This window comes from Dermacentor andersoni, chromosome 9 (assembly GCF_023375885.2).
Source record: "Dermacentor andersoni chromosome 9, qqDerAnde1_hic_scaffold, whole genome shotgun sequence".
Classification (NCBI taxonomy): domain Eukaryota; kingdom Metazoa; phylum Arthropoda; class Arachnida; order Ixodida; family Ixodidae; genus Dermacentor; species Dermacentor andersoni.
In genome coordinates, this window is record NC_092822.1 from 113,830,908 (window position 1) to 113,838,071 (window position 7,164).

General features: G+C 45.5%; 1 protein-coding gene across 1 annotated transcript in view; it reads right to left on the minus strand.

Annotated features, from left to right (window-relative positions):
• The window catches only part of LOC126529608 (putative protein kinase C delta type homolog), a 647,502-nt gene extending 646,886 nt beyond the window's left edge, over positions 1 to 616 (minus strand). The window contains exon 1 of the mRNA XM_055069906.1: positions 366 to 616. The gene's annotated coding sequence lies outside the window, so the exon portion shown is untranslated. The remainder of the gene's footprint in view (positions 1 to 365) is intronic.
• Between the last annotated feature and the right edge of the window lie 6,548 nt (positions 617 to 7,164).

The window sequence follows — 7,164 nt, forward strand, 5'->3', positions numbered from 1 at the left end:
TTCACCAATAACCTTGTATTTGTGAGATAGCCCTCACGTGGGCACCTTCCTTGGTCTCCGGCTGATTTAGTGTTCTTGCGAAATATGTAGAGTGTTCAGTTAGTCAAACACTAAGCACTGTTAATTCCACGCTCACTGAAATTTTTCTGCAACGAAGAAAAACATAAGCTAAATAACTCCAACATTGCTCTCAACAGGAGCTCAATTTACTTAGAGCAAGAGAAGAAAATTTGTTACACAATATGCGTAGCAGTCAGCGTGAGCTACAGACCTCTAGATTCCTGCTGTGCTAATCGAAAAGGGAAAAGGAAAAAATAGTTATGAGGAGCGATGACGAAGATATAAAACAGGATGCGACTACATACATATCCGTGTCTGTAGGGCTACTCAGAGCCTTCAATCACGGCCTGCGTCCGTAAAAAATCCTCAAAGAGCCTTGACATCTCGCTTCCCTGATATTATGGCCGGCCGCCGACGCAGTAACATTATCGCTCAGCGAACTTTCGTTAATTGCAGCTGCAGGTATTGCACACGCCCGTCACTCTAAACCGATGACTAAATTCCGCGGCAATTGTTTTTTCCACCAGCTGCGCCGCAAATATACTGCGTGCTCCATTGTTCGGCCTTTGTACGCCCAGCCTTTCCAGCGCAGGCTCCAATCTACGTGGCCGACGAGAAACGCCCGTTTGTTGCGTTATTGTTGTCACGATCTTCTTACGCTATCCTGCTGTTGTTACACGCTCCTGTGACACGACATGCGTGTGTTATGCGGCCACTTGCTAGTCGAAAAGGGCTTTAACATAGTATAGCCAGTTGACGGCCTGCGTCAGTACAACGTGCAATCGTGGTGGCCTAAGCTGTAACGGTGCTCGCGAGCAGGATTTGGTACAACGTGGAAACGACAACACGTCATAGACGTTTAGGAAGTCTCACGTTTTGTTTGCACTGACGATACCGAATACAAGGGAATGAAATTTTTTTACTGCCTCCGTCTGGCCGTTTTCAAGAATGAGCACGTCGCCCTGTTTTGCTACACTTCTTTTTCTCAACCAACATTACAATCTTTCCGATGAACTCAAGAAAAAATACACAGAAATGTGGGAACCGGAGAGATACACGATTTAACGGCCCTTACCATTTTACTACCGCACTCGACATGGCCGCCATCGTGGTAAATTATGCTGAGTATATGAAGCAAAAACACAAACGCATAGACAAATGACAAGAGAAGACAATTACGTGATCTTGTAAAATGGATTTACTGCAAAGAACTACAAATTCATTTAATATTTCGTCACCATAAAGTTAAGGCGACGTCTGCGCTGGCCGTGTAGCATGCCTACTGTCTGGTTTATTGAGTTTTATGTGCATATATTCAAGAAAGGGTATAAGCTTGTCCTTGGGGAGTGCTTATCTGAAAACATCTACACTGGGAAATTTCGTTGTTCGGGATCCAATAAAGGGAATGTCAAAGTAAGATGCTTCCTAGGGAGTTGTGAAAGGGATTTTTCCTTAAAGAAAATGGTCAAGACTTCTTCCAAAAAGAGTTGATCTCATTACTTATGACGTGCTCTTGCTATTTTTGTTGTTCTATTTTTCTGTTGCACAATACCAGTTTTCCTTATAATATTTAAATCTGAACATTTCTTACGCAATGCCTTTCAGCCTGAGTTGCAATGATGTTTTGTATTAATTGCACGTTCCCAGAACATGGAGTATCGCTAAAGACCCGGGTAGTTTAAGAAACACATTTCCCCCAGCTGAAAAAAAAAAAAAATAGAAGCGAAGGAAGATAGGAGCTTCCAACGTTGCAAATCAGTAAAGTTGTTGTAAAGCAGTATAAAGAAATGCAGTCAACTTCATCACCTAGGGCGTCGATAGCGAACAAATTGACATGTTATGCAACGGTCTCAATTATACCACAGTGACGTAGACAACATTCCTTTAAAGCACATGCCCCGAATGTAATACTCTCAAAATATTTGTAATGAATATGCCATATTTACTGGTATAGAAGTTATATTGTATATGTTCAAGAAAAACGCTCTTTTCCAATGAAGTTTTTAAGCCGGAATGCCAATTTGTGCTTCTAGCAGACTACAAGGTTGGTCTTCCGCTCTCATGGGCAAAAGATAATGCAGATCCGACGCGCATGTCAGAATTTACGTGAAATGAAGCATTTGTGGAGTGGTTAACTAAATGCTATGAACTACGTACGATGACACTATTTCTCTTTATTTTGGTATCGTGCACCCCGACGCCATCTTTATGCACCATGCAGGTCACAACTTTCATGTCATGAAAGCTTTATTTTTACGAACACTCGCCGAGAGGTTTCACACGCGGATCTGTTTTACACTTTCGTTCCGAGAGGACGCATCTCAACTTGCAGTGCATGCAGGTGAGCAACATCAAGTGCAGTGAATTGGTGCCCTTCATGGAGTTCAACATGCCTGGTGAAACACTGAACGAAAGAAGAAAACACAAACACGCGCGAGAAAGCGGAGGCTAACGTGTCACTGCAAACGAGAAGCACAGAAAGTTACCTGTGACTGGCCAACCTGCCCGTTGGCGACGTACGAAAAAAAGAAATAATAGAGATAACGGTGCTATGGACTTCGCTTCTCGCATTGTGTCAACACCCTTAAAATACCTCTTGTTCATAATATGTGTTCCGTGGCTAGTCTGAGCTTACTCTGAGCTTCGACTCTGAGTTTGGTCGCATCTTTTTCCGTCGTAACTATAATAAAAAAGAAAATTTTGAAATAAATGAAAATTATGAAGCATAGCAAGAGCACAAACCAATCAAAATTAAAAAAAAGCTACATAGATTATAAATACAATACCACGGTGTGACTATGAGGACCCCCTACAATGGTGGAAGCTGGGTAAATTTCGACACACTGCGGTTTTTTAAGTGCTCCTAAATCTATGCCCACGGGCGTTTTTGCATCTGTGGTATGAGTGTTTATGTGATTGTGTTACCCTCGCAAATGTCAACGATAACATAGTCATATCCGCCTTAATGTTTACTGCGACGTTTTTTCGCGTTGATTAGTAGCAAATTAAGAATGCTTGAAACAATCTCTTCCTACGTCATTTTCTTTTCCAAGCAAATTACGGAGCTGGTTGGCTATGTCAACATCACTACGTTATTGCGATCAAATGCCATGCAGACAGTACGCAACAGTGGCGATTCTAACAGAAGACGCTGATTTGGAAGGGAGTTTTTGCATTTTCATATGTTAGCAGTGTGCTGAAGAGTTGTTCTAAGCCCTTGACAGGCCAAGCATTCATAGTTCCCTCCTATCTCTACTTTTAAAGGCAAAAGTGTTTCATCATCACCATCATCAGCCTGGTTACGCCCACTGCAGGGCAAAGGCCTCTCCCATACTTCTCCAACAACCCCGGTTGGCCGGGGTTTTGATTGTTGTGTTCATATAGGAGGTTGTGGCAAAGTACTGCACCAGGGTGGCCAATCTTGATCTGGTGAGGGAATGCGTTACCCGGTTCTGGTCACCGGGATCAGGCCACACTCCAGGCCTGTTTGTGCAATATTATCAACACGCGGATTTTTTTTTTAATCCGGTGGAAAATTGCCGGCACCGGGATTCGAACCACGGACCTCTTGCACGCGAGGCGGGTGTTCTACCTCTACGCCACCGCTGCACCTTCGATGCACCTCCACGCGTCAGTGAAACAAAAGTGTTTCACTGACGGTTAAAGATAATGATTAGCTAGTAACAGTGATTGATTGATACAAACTGGGTTTTTTGTCACTATGATGATGCGAGATAACCATGCTGGCTGCTTATAGCTGCTTGTCATGGACAATGGAAGTGGATTTACAGCGAAGTTATGAGCCTCTCGGTGGTCAGCATTTTACGCGTCCGCGTCCATTAGCAAAAAATATGGGCTGCGGCGGCGGCAGCTTGCGACGTGGGGAAGTGACGTCTCTAGCCTTTCATATAAAAAGAAGCAACCTAGTACACATTACTGTTGTAAAATCTCTATGGGTACGCAACGCATAGTTAGGAGGGCCGAGGAGCATTCCGAATACGAGGAGCGGCAAAGAGAAAAAGGCGAGCGAAGATAAAAAGAAAATACGGCTGCGAAAATTACCATTACTCCCTTTACTACCACTACTTTAAATTACCAGTACCACCATTACTTTAAAACAATAGTGCCTTGCATACCCCCCTCTGCAGTTGTAGTGATGGTTTTCAACAGCTTTGACAGGGTCGGGAGGACGACTGAATTTTTTTAAAGCTTATTCAGCATTCTATATGGTCGTTCTGAGTTACAACTTTTTTTTTTTAGGAAAGCACTCATAAGGACACTCGAGGCTCGTTTGACCCGCCTTCGTGCTGTCCCAAAAACTCCTTGTGCAGTGCGTGGCATCGAGGGCGCAAGCGTGGGCCACGCGTGGAGGTTTAGAAGACGTGACTTGAAGCTCAATGCCTTTGACTGCAAGAACGACGAAGTAGACGCACCGCGATTGACTGTTCAATTGGCACTGCCATAGCACGGCTGTGGCCAAAGCTAGGGTAGCCGCGTGGCTTCCGCTTCTGGCAAGAGCGTTGTTTCAAACCCATCAGCGCTCGTACTGTAGAGCGGTGTGAATACTTGAAAGGGGTATATACGCACCACTCAGACCAGCGCATGCATCACACTGGGATGCATAGATTGTTCTTAGTGGAACGGAAGTTAAACGTCGAGCTAAGTGATCACGTTCGTTCAATGAGCACTGACAATCGCCGACGGTTTTCCGTTTGTCTCATCTCGGGGGAGCCGACGTACGATGCCTGCAGTGCTGCTGTCGGCGTTCTTCATCGCGCCAGTCTTGTGAAACGCCTGTCATCTGCCAGGGCGCTTTTCCACGCTGCCCAGCAGCGGTCGTTTCACGGGTTGCGCAACGTTTCAAAACAGGGGCACTGGGGAAACTCCGCGGGTTCGCCACAGCAGCAAGGTGGCCCTTGGCTGTCGCCCCAAACGAATACGTGCTGCCATCGAGATGCGCTCTGTGCACGTGAATTTCCCTCCACGTGTTGTTGAGCGCACTATGACGCGTGTCCTGGTATGCGTGATAAAACACGCGCATGCGTCCTAACCTACCTGAGACGGTGAATCGTTCAACTGCGGAGATAGCCAATCTCTTTTTCGATTAATTCAACTGATGGCGCATGCGCTCCCCTCGTTTTCACACCCCTCGCCTGCTAAGCTTATATACTTGTGCTCGCAAAAATAAATACTAAATGTGGTAGTCAGCGCCTCGCCTGTCCTTCTTCGTGTCCTTCTTTCACACCACACCAGTCGTTGTGGTGTGAGCCTCTCCTCTTGTCCTTTGTGTTTTTGACTGTTTTTTTTTGTTCTTTCGCGTCTCCATTTCTTTTTCGCACCGTTTTCCACTAATAAATAAATTCATTCATTCATTCATTCAAGTTGTAGCTACTGGTTACAAGTTCGTGGCACACCGGCTCTCAGTGCCTCAACCAGAATTGGATGCTGAAGTGCTAAACATTCAGATTCTTATAGTATGTAGTAGTGCAGAATTGCAGTGGAAGAATAAAGGCACGCGTGATACGGACGACAATAGAGACGCATTCTATCGTCTGCGCCCTCATATGGCTGAAGCAGAGCACTCAAAACTGCAACGTTCACGCACACGTGCCCGTTCTGCTGCACCACAATCTTGGTCAAAGACAGGCGCCAACCAGCCATATGGCATGCTTTTTCTTGAGTTGCCCGAGAAACCCGCTGTCGAGTGATAAATTTTAATTGGGAAAATATTTCACCACAAAGACTGGCTCAACAGACAAGGTTAAGACATCAAGAAAGTGAGTGGCGCAGTGGCATGCGTTTAGCAGTGAACATTGCTGTCGTTATCATGATAACAGTATTGAATTAATTTACCGGGGTCTGAGGTCTTACTTGCCAAAACCACGATACAATTAGGGGATACGCAGTGGTCGGGGACTTCGGAATAATTTTGACCACCCAGCCTTCGTTAACGAGAACCTGAATCAAAGCAAACAACCAGCTTTCCTTCATTGACCCCTCCTCCCTATTGAATTTCTGCCACCACGGCCACAATCGAACCCACAACCTTGAGCTCCGCAGTGGAACGCTATAGCCAGTAACCTGCCGCTGCACTTCTCTGCGAGACTACCTGTTTTGCAGACGGCTATAGTATGGGAGACGGTTCACGTGCCAATTAAAAGTACGCTGAGTGAAAAGACGCAAGCACAAAAAGGCATCATTTTTCGGTGGACGCCTATTTTGGTTTTCCTTTCTCGTCTCACTGAGGTGCTGCAAATATAGTAAAAAGAATTGCGGACTTTCTGATCACATTTAAGAAATTTTGAAGTAAAATTTAAATGTGTTTCGTTATGTAAAAAAAATTACGCGCAGAATCTGCTGTGGTAATTATCTATATGATGCGTAAGCATTTGGTTCTAATCACCTGCTGTTTCGTCTTCGAATGCTTCTGTGTTTTGTATAATCGCTAGAGTCACCGCCAAAGAGAGAGAGAGAGAAGAATACAGGAAGGCAGGGATGTTAACCAGTCAATAGTCTGGTTGGCTACCCTACACTGGGGGATGGGAGAAGGGGAAGAGAAAGAAGGGAGAGAGAAGGTGTAGGTACGTGTACGGACAGCACTTCAGTTAAAGTCGCTCGAGCAAACCAGAAGTTCTGAGAAAACACAAAAGTGCCTTCACTGCCTTCTGAGCCGATGATCGGTCGGGACGGTGCTCTAATATTGTCTGTTCACTCAGAGGACGATCATCTAGTTTCCTCAATGTGTCGGACAAATACTGTCTCTGTGCTTGAAATTGAGGACAATGGCACAATATGTGGTAAATGTTCTCCTCGCATCCGCAAACATCACATGCAGGACTATCAGCCATTCCAATTAGTGCTCAGTAGGCATTGGTGAAGGCCACTCCAAGCCATAACCGACACAGAAGAGACGCTTCACGCCGGTGCACACCGGCTGGAGGTCTGAGTTGAAGTGACGGGTTTAGTCTGTGCAGTCTTGTGCGCCTTGTATGTACGGTATTCCACTGTGCTAAGGAGATCATGCGTGCCAGAATGCCAAGTTGTCTCGCGGCGTCGGTCCTTGCGCCGACGCCTTGCACCTTGCACCTTGCACCGCCAAAGAGG